The following is a 21,269-nucleotide window of genomic DNA, read 5'->3' as shown; positions in this document are numbered from 1 at the left end:
GAAAGGGAATTTTAAAACTGGGAAGTAACAGTCTGATGCACCTAGTGCAGTGGAATCAAATCGTCTGCATGGTATCAATACAAGATGAAATTCCAATGTACCTCATAAAGGTTGTGGTCACTTAACCACTCATTTCTTCATCCATGTTTATGGATAAGCATCTTATATCTGTCCCAAGTAATGCATACTCTTTTGTATAGAAAAAGCTGGTGGTACTAACTTTTCCCTTATTGTTTTATCTTCATTACCACCATTCTACCCATTCAGCAGAGTTACAAAGTATAACCAGCATCCTTCTCTTCAAGCCCCATGTTGTGTATGTATTAACCCTCTTACGCCAAAGGGGTATAATAAAAATCGTCTCCCGTATGCCAAGGTGGTCTCGGAGTGAGCCCCGAAGCGGAAAAAATATTTTTTTCAAAAAATCACAGCGTGCTTAGTTTTCAAGATTAAGAGTTCATTTATGGCTCCTTTTTTTGTCATTGCCTGACGTTTAGTATGCAACCATCAGAAATGGAAAAAAATATCATTATCATATATAAATAATGCGATATATGATAGCGCGAAAACAAAATTTCATATATAATTGTATTCAAATCGTGCTGTGGGCAAAACGGTTAAAGCTAACGAGTTAATTTTTTTCCGTTGTATTGTACACTAAATTGCAATAATTTTGGTATATAACATATTGTAAAACGATCAAAGCAACACAGAGAAAATATTATCACAAAATGATGCATGAATTCGTAACGTGCGGGCGTAAAAAAATGTTTTTTTCAAAAATTCACCATAAATCTAAATACTGTTCTACAGACTTCCAATTTGTTTCAAAATGAAGATAAATGATTGAATATTACTATACTGTAAGAGTTTTAGCTTAAAATTGCAGTTTTTGACCATTTCGGACGAGTTAAAGTTGACCGAATGTCAAATTTTTTAAAATATTTTTTTTATATGCAAATATTTCGAAAATGAGAAAAACTACAACCTTCAATTATTTGTTGTTGTATTTTACATGAAATTGCGCACATTTTCATATATAAAACTCTATGAAACACGTAATATGAAACGGAGCAAATATAACGAGAATGCGACGTGCGCATTTCGGAGATTTGCGGCAGAGAATCCGCGCGCGGAGGGAAGGAAGTTTTTTTTTAAAAATTCACCATAAATCTAAATATTGTGCTAGAGACTTTGAATTTCTTTCAAAATGAAGATAAATGACTGAATATTACTAGACTGTAAGAGTTTTAGCTCACAATTGCAGTTTTCGACCATTTCGGTAGAGTCAAAGTTGACCGAACGTGGTTTTTTTTCTATTTATCGTGATTTATATGCAAATATTTCAAAAATAAGAAAAGCTACAACCTTCAATCATTTGTTGTTGTGTTCTACATAAAATTGCGCACATTTTCATATATAAAAATTTATGTAATGGCTAATTTGAAATGGTGCAAACATTACGACAATCGCACAAAAAAATATCTGATTTTTTTCGGAAGAGTTACCGCGCGGACGTAAGGAAAAAAATTTTTTTTCATAAATTCACCGTAAATCAAAATATTGTGCTAGAGACTTCCAATTTGTTGCAAAATGAAGGTAAATGCTTGAATATTACTAGAATATAAGAGTTTTAGCTTACAATTGCGTTTTTCGACCATTTCGGTAGTCAAAGTTGACCGAAGGTTGAAATTTTTGCACTTATCGTTATTTTTATGAAAATATCTCAAAACTGATAAAAGCTACAACCATGGGTTGTTTTTAGTTGTATTGTGCATGAAATTGCACACATTTCCATATATAAAACTATATGTAACGGGTAATTTAAAATGGTGCAAACATTACGACAATCGCACAAAAAAATTTATTGGAAGAGTTACCGCGCGGACGTAAGGAAAAAGTTTTTTTTCATAAATTCACCGAAATCGAAATATTGTGCTAGACGTCCAACTTGTTGCAAAATGAAGGTAAATGATTGAATATTATTAGAATATAAGAGTTTTAGCTTACAATTATGTTTTTCGACCATTTCGGTAGAATCAAAGTTGACCGAAGGTTGAAATTTTAGCACTTATCGTTATTTATATGAAAATATTTCAAAACTGATAAAAGCTACAATCATGAGTATTTTTTGTTGTATTCTACATGAAATTGCACACATTTTCACATATAATACTCCATGTAACGGCTAATTTAAAATGGTGCAAAAATTATGTCAAAGTGACGAAATAATTTCTGAGATGTGTCGCTGATACTTTTTAGTGCGATAAGAAAGAAAATCGCGCTTGCGTGCCTGCGTAACGATTGTAAACAAAACAACGCCTTGATCCGTGAGCTCCCAGCATCCCCCAAGGCGCATGATTCAAAAGTTTTTGGCTGGTAGGCCTATAAGTATTTTTCCGCAAATTTTAAAAAAAACTTTATGTCGACGTTTAATACGTCCAATCGGCACCCGGGAGAAAATTTATCTCGACGTTTAATACGTCCAATCGGCGTAAGAGGGTTAATAATAATAGTATTAATAATATGCTCTATTTCAGCTCAGGGCCATATACATTGAATATACAAAATACAGACAGTAACATACACAATCTAGATACATGAGACATGATAAAAAAGAAAAAGAAAATGAATAATCGGCATTTATCCACAAAATAGCTGAGGTAGCATAAAAGCTAATAAAGGGATTTTGACGTAGGAAAAATCTATTTCTGGGGGAAGACCTGTGTCGCCCGATGAAAAATCCCTGTAACTCATTTTTCTAGCATAAATAAACTCTTAATATACCAGAGAAAAAAGCTAACATGGTTATGCTGAAGTTACTACCCTCAGCGCAATCACCCAAAGGGTGTCGGTATAAGTATAGGGGTGTTGTGTTACCACAAACCACAGGACTTCTGCCATTTAGATAGTTCCCTTCCAAATCTCTGTGTTTGGTGGGAGCCGTTACAACAAGATCCCACCACTACTCGTCCCCGCTCGCCACTACTACTAATACCCACGCGCTACCCCTCATTCCTGGAAACAATTCTATAAACTTGGATTAGTCAGGGTGGGAATAGAATGTTAAAAGAGGGTAGGGTTCATCGGGCGACACAGGTCTTCCCCCAGAAATAGATTTTTCCTACGTCAAAATCCCTTTTCTGGGTTCGACCTGTGTCTGCTGATGAAAAAATACCAGAGAATGATATACAAGTTTAGTATAAATATATATATATATAAAAATAGGGTTAATAATACCCAGAATAAGAAGTTATCAACAGTTTAATTCTTATTGTTAACCATATAACTTATAACTAGTATTAAAGTTCATATTGATAAGTAATTCTTAATCTACAATTGAGCACAGTAATATCAAAAATAAAGGAATATATCCTTACAGTACATGGGGTTAACATGTGTCATAAGACCAATGAAAATTCTAGTACTTATATAATAGTACAAAAGGTTAATATATATACATATGTACACTTGCATACAAAAAGACGGTAGCGGGGTCAACAAGCAACGTCTAGCCCGATCCGGAAAAAGGTATGGTGGGGAGTGTGAGCGAGCCATGTAGGTAGAGGGGATATGCAAAGGAAGATAGTAAAAGGAACAGATGTAATCAAAGGTTCTAAGGAGAGCTGTCAGTTTGCTCTTCAGGAACAACCACAGCCCCAGCTGCCACTGCTGAAAATTTTAGGGCCTGTAAATTTTTCAGGTAGTGGCATTTAAACACTGCTGGGGACTTCCAACCAGTGTACTTTTTAAGGTCCTCAAACTTCATGTTTTGAAACTAATTAGTTGAGGTGGCAACTGCACGGATATCATGAACATGTGGAACTGAATCCGGGTTAGCTTGTTTAATAAAATAAAGTATCTGTTGCCTAATTCCTCTTAAAGTTATCGTGCCCCCTTTTTCTCTAATAAAAAGGGAGCCTGATGTTATTTGAGAGGTTGTGGTCATAAAGGTTTTAAGTGTATGAACAGGACATAATGATTTATCTTCTGAAAGAGGTAGAATTTCCCAAGGTGTCCACCTATTTTGTGGGTCCTCATTCTTTGCTAAAAATTGTCTATCTGGTGAAAGTAAAACTTTCCCAGATGGGAGGAAGTCGACATGCCCTGGATCTCTAGACAGAGCCGACAATTCAGAAATTCTAGCTCCAGAGGCCAGAGCTACTAAAAATAGTGTTTTTCTTAGTAGAGCTGAATAGGAACAATTAATATTGTCTAAATCTGATGCAAGTTTAAGAACATCGTTCAAAAACCATGATATAGATTGAGGACGGCTAGTTGGTCTCAAATGTGCACAAGCTTTAGGAATAGAAGAAAAGTATGTGTCGGTTAAATTAATATTGAAACCTATTTGAAAAATCTTTCTTAGGGCCGATTTAATTGTGGTAATAGTGCTGGCAGCAAAGCCTTTTTCATGTAAAGATCTAAAGAAAGAAATTGTAAGATTGGTATCCATCTTCTGAATATTCATATCTTTCAAAAATATAGCCAATTTTTTCAATGCAGAATCATATTGTCTAATTGTAGAATCCCTCTTGTCTGATTCTACAAATAGAATGTTTAATGGGTCTATATTTGCTTGCTTTTGTGCTGCAAACTTCATAAAGTCCATAAAGTTAGGGCACTTAGAATTCTTGAGGAAGCTGACACAGTTCTCATTTGTACCATCTGTGTTAGATTCGGGGATGGAATCTCCTGAGGTTTGAGTTTCATCTCCATGATAAGAGGATACCAATTGCTCTTTGGCCAGTTGGGTGCCACTAGTGCTAGCTGGCCTTTGAATGATCTTAGCTTGTGTAGAACCTTCAATAGGAGATTCACTGGAGGAAAAAGATAAATTCTCTCCCATTTGTTCCAGTCTAGAGACATTGCATCGATCGCAAAGGCATTGATGTCTATGTTGGGAGCTACATAACAAGCTAACTTGTGATTGGACTCCGTGGCAAACAGATCCACTTGGAGTTCCGGAATCTGAGTTGTGATCCATTGGAATGACTTGTTGTCCAGTGACCATTCTGATTCCAGTGGGGTCATCCTGGACAATGAGTCCGCTATTACATTCCTTACCCCTGCCAAATGAACTGCTGATAGATGCCAGTGGTTCTTTTCTGCTAAGAGGGAATATTGCTATCATTACATGATTCAGCTTGCTGGATTTGGATCTCTTCTGTTTATGCAATGGACTACTGTCATGCTGTCTGATACTATTCGAATGTGGATCTTCTTGGACGGTTGTAATTTTCTCAATGTCAAGAATACTGCCATTGCTTCCAATACATTGATGTGGAACCGACGGAATGTTTCCAACCATGTTCCTTGAACTTTCTTGAGGGGTGAATATCCCCCCCAACCGCTCAGAGATGCATCTGTGTGGATGATCAGAGATGGAGGAGGAAATTGCAGCGGAACTGATTTGGATAGGTTCCGTTGCCCCGTCCATGGAAGAAGTCTCTTTTTTTAGAATATCTGGAATCCTTGAAACTTTGTCTCTGAATTTGAGATTTGCTCTTGATCTCCAAACCTGATTGATATCCTTTAATCTGGTTTTTAATAGAACATCCGTCACTGATGCAAATTGAAGGGAGCCTAGGATCCTCTCTTGTTCCCTTCGAGATGACCGTCTGTTTTTGATGAAGCGTTTTGTCGCTTTTACTATCTCTTTGACCTTTTTGGGCGGTAGAGATAACCTGTGTTTGTTCAGATCCCATTGAATCCCTAACCATTGGAACTGAGATGCCGGGGTCAGTCTGGACTTCGCCATATTTACTTGGAACCCTAAAAATTTAAGAATTTCAGTACTTTGGATGTCGACCTTCGACATTCTGCTTTGTTGCTCGCCCATATCAACCAATCGTCCAGGTAGGCTACCAATAGTATTCCTTTCTTCCTCAATTCCTGAACTATTGTCTCTCCTAGTTTCGTGAACACCCTGGGTGCAACATTGAGTCCGAAGGGCATCACCTTGAATGAATAGGCTTTCTTGCCTAGTTTGAATCCTAGGTATGGAGAGAAGTTTCTGGCTATTGGGACGTGATAGTAAGCGTCTGTAAGATCTATAGAGGTGGTGACGGCCCCACGGGGAAGTAAGGTCCGTACCTGTGAGATTGTCAGCATATGGAACTTGTCGCAGTGAATGTAGGAATTCAGCCGAGACAAGTCCAAGATTACCCGTCCTTGGCTCGAGTCCTTCTTTGGGACACTGAACAAACGTGCTTGAAATCTTATGCTCTTCACCCTCTTTATGGCGCGTTTCTGAAGAAGATCCTTTGTATACTCTAAGAGGTCCTCTGTTGGTTTTTGAAAGAAGCTGACTGGAGGGGGAGGGCCCTTCTCCCATTTCCAGCCTAGACCTTTCGATATTATACTGTGGGCCCATGGACTGAAGGTCCATCGAGCCCTGAATTGGAACAATCTCCCCCCTACCTGGGAGATCTCACTGGTTGGCTGCTGGTCTAGATCCCCTACCTCCTCAGAATCCTCTACCTCTGGCTCCACCTCGTAGTCGAGAGCCTCCTCTGGCTCGACTACTCCCAGCATGTCCTCTATATGGGCGAAAGTTACCCCTCGCCTCATACGTAGGGTTAAATGCTGGGGAAGCCACAACCTGAGATGAAGTCGAAGGTTGAGGTTCCGAGGGAGGTTGGACCAAGACATATTGCTGTGGTGCTACTGCTTTAGAGGTGGACAGCACTGCCTGCACATATCCATGAGGACGGGCCGTCTGGTAAGGGTTATACCTTCTCGCTTTCTTCTTGGGCTGCTGATGAGAAGGCGCATCAGGTTGCCGCTTGAAGGGAAGGCCCCACCTTACTCTGAGACTCTGGTTAGTCCTGGAAGCTTCGTGGAGGATGTTATTTACTTCCTCTTTGGGGAAGAGGGTTTCTCCCCAAATGGAAGATTTGATGAGTCTGTTGGGCTCGTGTTTAATCGTGGCCCCAGCTAAGACATGCTTCCTGCAGGCCCTTCTTGCTACTGCAAAGTCATACAAATCTGACTGAAAGGTCTGTAGTAGATCTTTCGTCAAGACACGGAAGACTTGCTCATCCTCGTACGTGGTAGCTAGCAACTCCGCCGATGTGACGGAATTGATAGACCTGGCTAACCTGGTCTTTGCCTCAAACTCCGTCTTGATCATATGGTCGGGGAGTTTGGGCAACCTTTCGGAAAACAATTCCGAAGCGCAATCTGGTTCTAATTTACCTGCGGTAAATGTGGCCGGGGCGTTATTCCAAGCGTCTAGTCCTGTGGGTAACAGAAGAGATGTAAGCTCTGTTTCCCTGAGTGCCGGCATTGGTTTGTCCTCGACGATCGCTTGTAGTGTCAACTCCGCCACCTTAGATGTACAAGGTGACGGAATCCCTTCGGGAGTGACAAACATGGTGTACTTCCCTTTGAATGGTGTCAATTTGGTATTGACACAGTTCAGTTCTGAAAGGCAACGGACCCAGGCAGCTTGGGCCTGTTCCCTTGGGTAGATCACCGTTTCCTTCGGTACTTTGTCTACCCTGACTAGCGCATGTTTCGCTAGCCTAACAAAGCCTGGGAACGGGAACTGCATACCTGGTGGGAAGAGTTCATAATCCTGTATGGGTCGAGACCCGCACCCCTCAATGGTCAGTCTCCCTTCTGCGAAGGGAGCATGCAGGGCCAACCTCCAAGGGTTGTCATTTTCAAAAGGTGGAAGCTTTGAAGCATCCGGAACCATCATGGATAGGGCTGGCGTTCCGGAGCGAAGGAGACCGGAGAGCATCTCTTCAATAGGTTTAATTCTCTCCGTCAATGACGAGAGAGCCTGGTTTGAGATGTCCGGAGTTGGCCCGAGGCGTGCATCTAGCCTTTGATCAATGACCCCAGTGACCGTGGCTAGTAATTGTTTAGTGAAGTCAACTGGGTCGAAGAACTGTTCCGCCGCCTTAGGAATTGTTCCTGTCCCTTGGTCAGGGGAAGGATCTATGGCAGCAGGCACAATGGCGGATGTTGTCGACGGCTGTGAAGCCGAAGACAACTCCTTCGCCGCTGGCGGAACAGACTTTGTAGCCTTCTTCAGTGTCTTTTTGATTTTAGGAATGACTGACGGCATTCCTTGTTTTGTGACAGGCTTCGAAAAGCCTTTAAAGGATGGAGAAGAAGAAGCAAGGGAAGGAGGACTGGGAATGGAACTCGCTCCACTTACCTCCCCACCTACCTGTTCCTCCGTGATCATGGGCTCGGCGTTGATGTTAATCCCCGCCACATCATCCGTCAACCCTTGCTGCTCCTCCAAGATGGTCGCTGTTTCGGCGCGAATAGCCTCGATGAGGGGTCCGGCGATATCCCTGGCCACTGCAGTTGTTAGAGTGGCTCCTGCAAAGATCATTGCACATAGATCTGCGTCCAGGACGTAGGGTTGACCTTTTGGGACGTTTTTACCGAACCCCCCTACCCACTTGCGTAGGGACACCATTGCATCGTGGTAAGAAGCTGGATCCGTCTGTAAAAAATATTCGATTTAGTGGTGGATATGACAAACTATCTAGAAAGCTTATGACTAAACTCTTTAAATATCGAAGGTCATTTCAAGATGATCTTACCTGCTCGTTCGACATGATGTTCACTAACTCGTAGCAAACCGTACAAGCATCAGGGTGCCAGACCACGTAGTTCTCCAATTGTACGGCACAGTTGGCGTGTGTCCGGCAAACTACGTGGCCATAGGGGTTGACCAACGATGCGGGGCATCCCTCTGCCTGACAACGGACCACCTGTAATGTGAAAATTCCTAATGAGTTTTCTTCTATGGTTATAAATATCGACGAAATATTTCATTTAGACATGCAGTAATTTATCTCTAGAGAAATCAGTTTATAATTGTCGGTGAAGTATTTCGTCACCGAAATACTTCGGAACTGAAAAGCGCTAGTTATCCACACTAAAGAAAAAACTCGTAAGTTTTATAGTGTACATTGTTGGCGAAGTATTCCGTCATTGAAACACTCCTGAACAGACTTAACACTAGGTATGGATAACTTGACCAAAAAACTTGTATAGATCTCGGCGGAATATTTCGTCTCCGAAATACTCCGTAAGAACACAACTGATAAACTCTAGAAACACTTTGATATACCAGATGTCGGCGAAATAATTCGTTCGGATAATTGGCTTAACTTTGTAGGCTTAAAGACAAAAGTTAATAGTATAACTGATAATTCTTTAAGAGGCATGCTTAATCATATACGCCGAACTTCGTCAATGGTGAAGATGCGAACATCTCGTCTATTTTATATCGACTGGGAAGCTATGCATATTAGATAATGGTTTACCTCTAAAGTTGCCGAAGCAAAGAATGAATCAGTTGAAGTCCGGCAATACCGAACTTCATGTACTATATGTCTATACCCTACCCCTGAATATTTCATTCATATGTGCTCTGTACGCCGAGGCTCCAGAGATAATGAAATATTTTCATTATAAAATATTCTTATTTAATAAAGAGGTTTGTCGAAATAGCTTATGTTACTTGGCTCTACCCCTGGTTGCAGTTGGGTCCACTATAGGCTATGTAGCCTAGATCCTTTCGCTAACTAGCCGTGGCTCATTGCGATCGAAAGTGGTCCAACCCGGTCAGGAGGTTATCCAGGTAGGCTAGGCACATAAACTATGACAAAGGGTATATAAGAAATAAACACAACATAACACAAGGTGCATAGGAGAATCTCTAAATATCTAGGACTAATCTAGATAACCCTTAGTATCACTTAAATTCCCAACGTAATGGGACATTTCACTTGACCGCGCTAACTAAACCGTTTCTTAGGTCTACAACCTTAGGACGAGAAAAAACTAAAATAAGCTACTAGGCTTATAAATTTAGGCTAACTAGGGGTTATTAACCATGTATCCAATTAAGGATCAAATATGGTTACTATTGGAGAATTAGCCTAGAGACGAGATCGGCTCACGAGCACCGAATATTATATTGCTAAATAAGCCATATCTAAATAAAAGCCAACGATATCTAAATAGAATATCGCAGTTAAATACATCTATAACTAAGCTAAGCTTATATATATATATAAATTTGAAACATGTCGTTCGGAAATCGTTGTAGCTATGCCGACGCTAAAATGGCGGCTCAGCCAATCGCACCCCCAACTTATATTTTGAGGGGCCAAGGCTAATAGCATACTTAATTTCACAAAATTATGCCATAAAACCAAATTGGAGTACTCAACTTAGAAGCAGAAGAAGCTTGGGCGCTCATCTCCATGGGATGGAAGAAAAAATCACTGATAAGAAAAAGCGTCGTCAACAAACAATTTGTTAACCGCACGACTCTTACAGGAATGAGGGGTAGCGCATGGGTATTAGTAGTAGTGGCGAGCGGGGACGAGTAGTGGTGGGATCTCATTGTAACGGCTCCCACCAAACACAGAGATTTGGAAGGGAACTATCTAAATGGCAGAAGTCCTGTGGTTTGTGGTAACACAACGCCCCTATACTTATACCAACACCCTTTGGGTGATCGCGCTGAGGGTAGTAACTTCAGCATAACCATGTTAGCTTTTTTTCTCTGGTATATTAAGAGTTTATTTATGCTAGAAAAATGAGTTACAGGGATTTTTCATCGGCAGACACAGGTCGAACCCAGAAATCATAATACTGGTAATAACAGTAATATTGGTGAGAAAAAAAATATGCATTGAGAGTAATAACAGTTAGTGCACAAATTATATAACTTAAATTTCAACTAGAGACCTTAGGTGGTTACAGTAGTCAGGTCCAGAGGGCTAAATACAAAAATTGAATGTAAAAAAAAACTTTAACTTGATAGTAAACACAGTAATAATGAAAAATTAAAATATTAGCAATAAATGTAATAATGACAAAAACTGCAGATGACATCTTGCCAATACAGAGATTAAGTCCTTTAGGGGACAAAGGCCTCATTTTCCCATCTTTCCCACAATTTAGATCTTCTTCTTGCTTCACTCCTCAGGATGCTTTGTATGAGCGAGTTGCTGCTGTTTCTCACTCAGGTTACCAGACTGGACATTGTTCGCCTAACAATGATTTTTAAATTGTCCAGGTGGTTTTCTATGAACAGCTGTGTGGCGGAGTGTTTGGTCTCTCAGGTATAGTTCGTCCAGAGGGAACACCCATAGATACTGTAGCAGTACGAGAGGAAGAGCAGCAGTTTCATGTCTTGGTGACAGAAGGCAAACCTCCTTGCAGTCATGTTGCCAGCTGCGCATAGTTTACGACGCCTCTGTTCAATGTCTGCCCTATCTTTTAGGTCATCGGTGATGATGTGACCCAAATACGGAAATTCGTGCCCAAATTCCAGCCGATGGTTTCCGAGGAAAATTTGTGGTTCTGCAATATACTTAAGTGATCTCGGGAGGAGCGACATGCACTGGGTCTTGGTTTCGTTGTAGATTATATCAAATTCCTCTGCATATTGGCGGCAAGTGTCGATGAGTTGTTGGAGACCTTGCACTGATGGGGAAATCAGAACCATATCGTCGGCGTAACAGAGGTTGTTTATAGTTGTTTCATTGACCGTGCATACGATTGGGAGTGAGTTCAGTTTGACATTCAAGGCATCTGTGCACGTATTAAACAGGTATGGAGAGAGAATGCCCCCCTTGACGAAGCCCGTTTATGGAACCGAAGATGTAAGATAAAACGTTACCCCATTTGACACAGAATTGCTGTGTGGAGAACCAGCAATGCAAAATGCCAATTATATACAGGGGTGTGCCCCTTTTATGCAGCTTCAGGAAGAGCTTCAGGTCAAATGCTTTTCTCACATCTACAAAAACAAAGGAAAACAGGAGAGGCTGATGATAGGTAGTAATTCAGCAATTCTTTCAGTATGTAGATGCAGGTGTCGGTTGAGTGGTTTGCTTTAAACCCGAACTGGTTGTCAGTGGTGTGTAGAAAGGGGAGAAGTCTCACTAGAAGAACAGACTCAAGTATCTTCGATGCGATCGTTGTGATTGCAATCGGCCGGTAGTTGCCAGGGTCAGCTGCATCCTTTAGCTTGTTTTTGATTAATGGTATCAAATGGACTAAGAGTAGGGAGTCTGGAAGAAACCGGTGAATTATGCACGCATTGAATAGGGCAGCTAGCAAAATGTAAATTATCGGATGGCAGAATTTGAAGGCCTCTGGAGGAAGACCATCACAGCCGGGCACTTTATTATTAGGTAGGCTGTTTATGGCATCGCTGATGTTACCTGGCGTAATACGGTCTGCAAAATGAAATTGAATGTTGTCAGTAAGGAGGTTATCTAAATCCCTTCGGGAATCTTGATCATTTATGCAATTCAGGAATATTCGGTTTGAAGGTGATCAACCCACATACTTGCGATAGCTTCGTCTCCGACTGCTTCCCCTACTCTCTGTGATAGCTTTTTAGTTTTGGGATTTAAGGACTGGATATCTTTCCAAAGACGAGGATAATCACCAGATTCTAAGTTTCTAGACATTGCATCGGCTCTTAGTTGTTTTTCATTTAACCTGCAGTGCTTAAGAGCAAGTTTAAACTGCGCTCTCACCTGTCTCATTAATAATGCAGTGTGCCCTTCCCTGGGGCTACCATTTTGCCTCCACAGTAAAAACATTTCTCGTGAGTATGTATACAGATCTTTAACCAAGTCATTCCATCTAGGTATATTACGAGAATTACCTTGACGAAATCTGTAGGCAGTCCTGCCCAACGCAAGCATAGCGGAGATTATGTTCGAATAGAATTCATTCAGATCCCTCCTGTGGTGGTCATTTCTACATTTTGTGTTAGTACAAAGTAAGGCGTCTGCCGGTTGAACTATTGACCGCAACCTGGTTTCCGTGGTCACCTTAAAGTATCTGGTTTTCTGTTGGCTTGTATCTGGTTTTCTGTTGGCTTTTAAAATCCCAGTTTACTGCTGGTGGGTGAACAGTTAGGGGGTTCACGGTAGGGAGGGATGGGGTACTGAATGACACCTGTAATGGGATGTGATCGTAGCCCATTGCAAGATCATAGCAAATATTGCAGGTCATAATAGAATCATGAAGTTGTGGAGATGTGATGCAGTGGTCCAGCCCGGAGGTTGTAATAGCGTCCGCTCTATTATGTACATATGAATAGGCGGAGGGAGGGAGGAGCATTACATCGCTAATTTGGAGAGCATGATTTTGACAGAAGCGAGTAAGTTCATTATAAAATTGTTTTGTGGGGTGGGAATTAAGGTCCCCGATTATACAAATATGATCAGCAGGAGAATTATGAATAATGCTGTGTAACTCCCCTAGGATCATGCAGTAATGATCAAAATTATTGTTATTTTTCCATGGCATATAAACATTAATAATTAGGATTTTAGAGTTCCCTACTGCCACTTGAGGCCCCAGCAATCTGTCACTCCTGTAGGTCATCACCTTTATCATATTGTCTAACGATTTGTACTACAGAAAGAAAGGCCCCCTTTCGGGCGACCGGCTATGATTTGATCTGTAACTTGCATCGATGAAGTCGAGAAGGTTCTGAAGTCTTCATGAATTGAATCGCAGATGGCAAGGTCATGTGGCCAGAGGAGCGTTTCTTGCAATGCAATGATGCCTTTGAAGTTTTTGCAGAACATGTTTAGGAGAGGAATGTCCCGCTTGAGGCCAAAAATATTCCAAGTGATTATGTTTAATGTATCCATGGCTACTCACAAAGATGGGAGATGAATGCGCTGATCATTTGGGTGGATGGGGGGTTAGCCAGGGGCAGTGAGCAGTCACTCGCCGTGGGGGGTTGATAGGCACTTGCAGTGGAAATGACCCTGGTTGGAGTGTCAGTAAGTTCCCTTGGGGGTGGTTGATCCCGGAATAATTTATATCTTGAAACTAATATTTTTGTACATTCAACTTCCCTGTCAGATATATACTTAGCTTTAGACTCCGTCGTCCCCGACAGAAATTCAAATTTCGCGGCACACGCTACAGGTAGGTCAGGTGATCTACCGCCCTGCCGCTGGGTGGCAGGACTAGGAACCATTCCCGTTTTCTAATCAGATTTTCTCTGTTGCCGGTTCTGACAACTCCTGTTGTTGGTTCCTCCTGATGGATTTCGTTTTTTGCTTGCCGTGGATCTTCTGGCCGTCTTTTGGTGACGTATTGGATCTTTGGCTTGGCATACGCTTTATTACCTTTTTTGTTTTTTCTTTTTTTTGCATCAGTCGCTAGTAATGTCGTTAGTTTATGTGATTGAATGTATATCGTTAGACTACCGAACGAGCGGTTCAGTAAATCCTCACACTGTAGATTTGATTTTTGTTTTTCATGAAACTACAGCTCTTTTGTATCAGTCAATTATCGTTCTGTTTACATTTACTGATTGACAGTCATTATTACAAAACTTTCATAATAATGACGGTATACGTTTGCTGTATGCAGTGAATTTACTCTATAACAGTAAATTTGTTGTATTACAGTGGATGTATACTTTTACGGTATACATTTACTGTAATAATGACTGTATACATTTACTGAATTGCAGTCATTATTACGAAACTTTCGTTTTGATGTAATTCATTAGAGGACCTTCATTGCTGAAGTTTCATTAGAAAAGCTTGAGTAGGTCTCGTTCTAACGAGCCAGTTAGTGAGACTATAGCACCTATCCAGGACACAGAACCTGCAGATTCGTCTAAATGGAATTAGCAGATTTGAAGGATGCCCTCAAAAGATGGAGCTCAAAATGCGAGCTTTTGAAGGTAAGCGCAGTGCAGTGGATAGTGATTTCAGTGTACCCAGTGCAGTGGAGGGGGCGTCTGATCAGCTCTGCAACACTACCAGGCCTAGACCTCTTCCAAACTTCCAGGCCCAGAGGAGGAGGAATGTCGAAAGCCTTACGGAGGTTGTGAAGGATCCCCACCGATCAGGCGTCCCTTCGGCAGGATCTGTGTCGTCCCAGACTGCCAGGGATCGCCGTTGCAAAGGCATCCTGATAGAGTGCTTCTTGTCTTCCGATTCCGCTTCGCCCAAGCGCGGCTGGAGCTCCAACCAAGCGCGAGTCACCTACGAGAAGCAAGCCAGCCAAGCGCGAACGGCACTACAGGCGCGAGTCGCGAGCTGCTTTCCAGCAGCTAAACGCCAACTAGACACGAGCCTCCAGCCAGGCGCGAGCCGCCAGCCAGGTGCGAGCCGCTTTCCAGCCGTGAAGCGCCACCAGGCTCGATGCTCCATCCAGGCGCGAGTCTCCAGTAAAGACGCGAGTCGACAAACAGGCGTTTTCCTTCCTCGATGTTCCAATCAGACACGAGACGCCAGCAGCACTGCTCCTTCCGTCTGCGAGGCTTCTTACAAGCGCGAGGCGCCTCCCGGCCTTGAAGAAACTCCCAGAGGCGAGGCGCCAGGCCGAAGATCGTCGTCTTTCGACCGCTCTTCCTCGGACAGAAGCCCCTTTCCTCATGAGGGAGAACCTGCCTCTACAATCAGGCTCTCCTCTCCTTGCAGGCTCTTGTACGCCTACCAAGCGCTCTTCTCAGCAGTTGCCTTACTTCCTGGTAGGCGCCCTTATTCGGAACCTGGCGTAAGCCCAGTCATTGAGGAAGGATCCTGCCCCTCCCTCGAGTTCTATGGGAATCTAGACGACCTCCACTGCTGATCGTCTGACGAATTCGGTAGAGTTTTGCCGAATGCTTTAGATTCTGAGGAATTTCTGGCATTCGCAGTGTTCAAGTTTCTTACAATCTCTAAACACTTAAGCAAAACCATGGTCCTCAGGGAGCTACAACGAGAATTCCTGATGTTTTTTACGATGTTCGGGAACCTCGCTAATGCTCGAATTTTTTAAATATGTTCTGTCATGTAAGTGGGCTGGCCCCCATTGACAAGATCATAGAGGTTCTGTCATGTAAGTGGGTAAGCCCCCATTGACAAGACCCAAAAAAGGCTTTGTCATGTAAGTGGGTTAGTCCCCATTGACAAAGATCCTAATAAGGTTCTGTCGCGTAAGCGGATAAGCCCCCATTGACAGATCCACAAGAACTCTCAGTCATAGGTCACTACCTCGCTGAGGCTCTTGAGGCAAAGCAGACTCATGAACAGTATTCATGAAGTCTTCTGCCTAGTAAGATAAGAAGCGTGAACTGTCGCCTTCGGATCTCAGTTCACATTGAAGTTTTTTCCTTCGGGAAAAACTCCTTCTTTATCTTGACTAGAGAATGAAGACGGTAGATCTCCAATCCTTACTCTCTCTCGTGGTAGATCTCCAATCGTTACTCTCTCTCGTCGTAGAGAAAAGAATGTAGGATGGAAGTAGTTGTACAAAAACCTCCTAATATACTATGTATATTACCCTCACGACATGTTCTGTTAAGCAGTTGATTTGTCCTGGGTGCAGACGCATATATAGTTAGCTCTATCGATGCCGACTGAGACGACAAGTATCCTAATTGAACTGCAAACCTTTCAGGAGTTTCCAGTTTTGATTTTTGATACTGATGGTGTTGTCACGACAACACCAACTCAGCTTTTGTATTTACCGAAATCCGTTTCTCTTAAATATAATTGCCCGAGCGTATTTTTCTGCCCGATGGTTCTAGCAGAACCCATTCCTTCGTAGAATGGAATAGTTGGCAACTCAGGATGAAGAGGCGACGAGAGCTAACGTTGTATGAGACTGTTGTCTTTGCCATAGCAGCTCAGTAGTCAGTACCAGCTGACCCTCAGCGATACGCAGTCTGTTACGTCTCTCTCTCCTTCAATGATGTACTACAGAACCGTATCTCTGCTCAATAATCACAGACTTAGGTCCCTGATTAACGGGGATTCTTGCATGCATGAATAACCATCTTCTGCTATGTCGCTCGGTTTCATCACCTTCGACATTGCTAGTATTTTTTCACAGAGATATTTATTGGACTCTTTCTTTTTCTGTTTACCGCCCTGTAACGGAAGTCTGTAATAGTCCACCGCTGCTTCGCACTAAGTTATGAGGAATGTTTTCTTCAGACATCGGAGTTTGTCTGCAGAAAATTTCTCGTATTCCTAGGTGTGCAAGTTCTTTGTTCACCCCGAATTAACAGATGTATCGGAAGACATCGCCTAGTCCCCAGACTGACAGTTCTGTTTTCTATATTCAGCCCATGAAAAGCAGTTCTGCAGGCAGTACTTCCCGGAGTTTTTCTTTGCTGAAAAACGATCCGCTTTCATAGCTAACGACTTATCATCGGACAGCATTGATTTAGAGGTTAGCTTTTTCAGTCCATGGTAAGCACGGGTTCAGAATCTTGAGAATCTTTCTCACGATTCGACTGTGAAGAAGTAAGTTGCTTCTCTGTCCTCCTTCGTCTTCTACGGCATATAGTGTTGTTTCTCCTTAACTGAGATTCAACTACTATGAGAAGGTCTTGCCTTCAGGAACCTCGGTCTCTTGAAGGCATTTGACTTTCTCCTGTGGGGCTTATGCCTTAACAGAATCGTCACCTTCTCTGTCCGACATCGGTGACTAACAAATTATAGTCTTTCGGCTTAACCCTTCAAATACGATGGTCAAGTGACTTGCTCGGATATGAGAATCTTCGTCTCTTCTTGAGCAACTTTCCTCGATACCGTACGCAGTCAGTCGGCAGCTGTCAGAGCGCCCGAGTCAGTTACGCGATACGGTGTAGGCCTAGTGTTGTCCTCTGACACGTCAGGGTAGCGAGGAGAAGCAGCACTAGGGATGTATGAAGTGTCAGGCATCTGGAAGGGGGACCAGGTTAACTGATACTTCAACGTGTTTCAACTGTATGCAATCTTTCTGGCTCTTAAGTGGTTTCAGTATGAAGTCAGAGACACGGTGGTCCAAGTCAATTCAGACAACACCACGGCTGTGACATCCTTCAGAAACAAGGAGGACACATTCCTTCTCCCTTTAGGATGTAAAAAGAACCCTTCTTTTGGATGGAGGAGAGAGGGATCGCGCTCCTTACCAGATTTATTCAGGGAGAGAGAGGAATGTGAGGGCGGAGGAACCAAGTCCTTTCTTTGTAGTGGACCCTCAATCTCGATGTGTGCCTAAGCCTATGGGCCCTGTGAGGCAGGCCACATGTAGACCTGTGCGCCACGTATCAGAACAAGAAACTGGACAACTTTTGCTCTGCGTTTGATTACCTGAGAGCAATAGCATTCGCGCTCTCCTACTGGACTGGTCAGGCATCGAGGCGTAGGTCTTTCCCCCACTCTAACTGGTGGGGGAATTGATGAAAAAGTTCCTGTCCTCTACAGGGACGACTCTAACTCTTATCGCTCCCTTTTGGCCCGCTCAAGAATGGTTCTCAGAGGTTCTGGAATGGATAATGGACTTCCCCAGATCCCTTCCACTAAGGAGAGATCGGCTCAGACTACCCCACTTCGTGAGCTTTCTCAAATCCTCCCCGCTCTCTGCCTGACTGCCTTTTCAACTTCGAAAGACTCGTCAGAGCGATAGGATTTTCGCGAAAGGCTCAACATTACGGGTGTACCAGTCGAAGTGGGAAGTCTTTCGATGATGGTGCAGGTCGAAGAAGCTGTCCTCTTCCAATACCTCTGTGACCGACATTGCTGATGTTCTTCTCTTTCTGAGAGAAGAATCTCACCTACCAGTATCCAGAATAAAGGATATAGAAGCATGCTCTTTGCTGTCTTTAGAGTCAGAGGTCTAAAGATAGCGGAGGACAAGGATCTTCATGATCTCATCCGGTCCTTAGAGACCTCCAAGAGAAGTCCTCACTTTCACCTAGTTGGAATCTGGACGTGGTTCTCAAATTCCTCACATCCAACAAGTTCAAGCCTCCCCATCAGGCTTCTTTTAGAGACCTGACGAGGGACAGTATTTTTCTCTTGGCCCTATCAACTGCTAAAAGGACAAGTGAACTTCATGCCTTGCACTCGTATGTCGGATTTAAAGGAGACTCGGCAATATGTTCTTTTTAGCCATGATTCATGGCAAAGAACGAGAACCCTTCTAATCCTTGGCCTAGAAGCTTTGAGGTTAAGGGACTCTCCCCCTTGGTAGGGATGGAGATTGAGAGGTCTCTTTGCCCAGTCAGGGCCCTTAAGTTCTATCTTCAAAGGAAGAAACAGACTAAGGGTAGCCTAGAGAGTCTGGTGTGCGGTGAGCGACCCAAAAAGACCCATGTCTTAAAACGCCCTGCCCTTCTTTGTGAGAACTGTCATCTCTGAAACACATGGGGTGTGCGATGACGACTCCTTCAAGCAGCTTAGAGTAAAAGCGCATGAGGTGCGAGCCATTACGACTTCTTTATCTTTTCATAGGATTTTGTCTATGAAGGACATTCTAGCTGCCACGTACTGGAGATGCAACTCTGTCTTTGCATCCCACTACCTGAAGGATGTAAGAGTGACTTACGAGAAATGCTTCTCGCTGGGTCCATACGTATCTGCGGATTCGGTGCTAGGACAGGGAGTTGATGCCAATCCTTAATTAATTTTTAAAACTTGGTGTGGTGTTTTTTAGGGTTGTTTGAAAGAATGTTCAGGGTAACTTCTTTCAATCTTATTACTAACCCGGGTGTTAGGATCAGGTGCTCGGGATCGGTGTTGTGCTCCTTGATTATGCCATTAGGCAAGGTGTTTTGTCATATAAGTGGATTAGCTCCCATTGACAAAGATCCTCAGGATTCTGTCGAGTAAGCGGATAAGACCCCATTGACAGATCCACAAGAACTCTTAGCATAAGGTCACTACCTTGCTGAGGCTCTTGAGGCGAAGCAGACTCCTAGGCAGTAGCCATGAAGTCTTCCGCCTAACCAGGTAGGAACCAAGGTTTTTTATGTTTACCTACAACGTATGTTGTTTTCCTGTCTATTTCAGTAGTTAGCTGTCTCTTGCCCACCAGCAAGGGTGCCAATCAGCTAAGTATATATCTGACAGGGAAGTTGAATGTACAAAAATGATATTGTTATGATACAATAAAGTTTTGTACATACTTACCTGGCAGATATATACTTAGCTTTAGACTCCGTCGTCCCCGACAGAAATTCAAATTTCGCGGCACACGCTACAGGTAGGTCAGGTGATCTACCGCCCTGCCGCTGGGTGGCAGGACTAGGAACTATTCCCGTTTTCTAATCAGATTTTCTCTTCCACCTGTCTCCTGAGGGGAGGCTGGGTGGGCCATTTAATAGTATATATCTGCCAGGTAAGTATGTACAAAACTTTATTGTATCATAATAATATCATATTAGGACCAAAATTCTCGCCTTTAAGAACGTCGAGGTGTTGAAATAGGCAGGTAATCCTGTAAGCCACTTTATGTTTAATCCTGCATGGGAGTTCGTGAGAGATGAGTGGGTCAGAGCCAGTGAGAAACTTGACTCTCTCCACTATGGCGTCTAGTGTCACCGATGAGCGCAGATTGTGAATTACTACGTGACATCTCTTCTCAGGTGTCGGGTGAGGTGAAGCATGAATGTTGGGCTCTGGTCGAGCAGCCAAACGAGAGGTTCTTCTCTTCTTTCTGCTTGTTTGTATCTGCCAGCTGCCAGACCCCTCCTGATCACTTCCATCTGCATCTACGATGGGGGGTTGGGGGGGAGAGATAGGGTGGGGAGGATTACGAGGGCTAGTAAACGTCACCGGAGATATATCTTCCACCGGAGGCACTGGGGAGGGAGAAGAGGTTGAGAGACCAACAGTCCCCTCGGAACGGTCTATATGAGACGGGGGCACTTCCGTGTTGCTGGGAGGCGAGGAAAAACTGGATGCCGCATTCGTAGGAGTCTGGTGGCTATCTGTGCGATTGTCTATCGATCCCTGCACTCCTTTGATCGCATCCCAGATCCGTGTGAGGTTATTTGTTTCCACCGTTTTAAGACTGTTTAGGGATTCCTGTAGTCCTTTGATCACGTCCCAGATTCTTGATAATTTATCATTTGTCTCCTCAATTTTTTCCGAGTTTTTTCCAATTATTTCTGAGAGAGATTTTGCTGTTTGGAAGGCAGTTTCTGGCGTGTGGTACACCGCAGGTAGGCTTGGGTCAGTAGGCCCCTTTGGAGGCAGATTGTAAGGGTCATCAGCGTAGATTTCCACCGAGCAGGTCCTTAGCCACTTGATATACGATATTTTCTTGTGAGAGGATAAGTTCTTCGCAGATTACTCCTTGAGAATGCTCTCTGGTATCAGATCTTTGCATTTAGTATATACAACGTTGATTTCCTCATCGGAGAAGGCATCACTGACAGATTGTATAGCGGACTCGACGTCGGAATGGTTCGATTGGTATTGTATATAGTAAAGACAATTGTTCGCGAGTACGGAGCTTGTGTGTGGGGC

At 43.0% G+C, this 21,269-nt stretch overlaps 1 protein-coding gene across 16 annotated transcripts in view; it reads left to right on the top strand.

Moving 5' to 3' along the window:
- LOC135219441 (leucine-rich repeat serine/threonine-protein kinase 1-like) overlaps positions 1-21,269 on the top strand; it is a 940,187-nt gene that overhangs the window by 842,999 nt on the left and 75,919 nt on the right. The gene's annotated exons all lie outside the window — the stretch shown is intronic.

Source organism: Macrobrachium nipponense, chromosome 1, assembly GCF_015104395.2.
Source record: "Macrobrachium nipponense isolate FS-2020 chromosome 1, ASM1510439v2, whole genome shotgun sequence".
NCBI lineage: Eukaryota > Metazoa > Arthropoda > Malacostraca > Decapoda > Palaemonidae > Macrobrachium > Macrobrachium nipponense.
The sequence above is the reverse complement of the archived record's forward strand: the minus strand, read 5'-3'. Positions and strand labels throughout refer to the sequence as shown.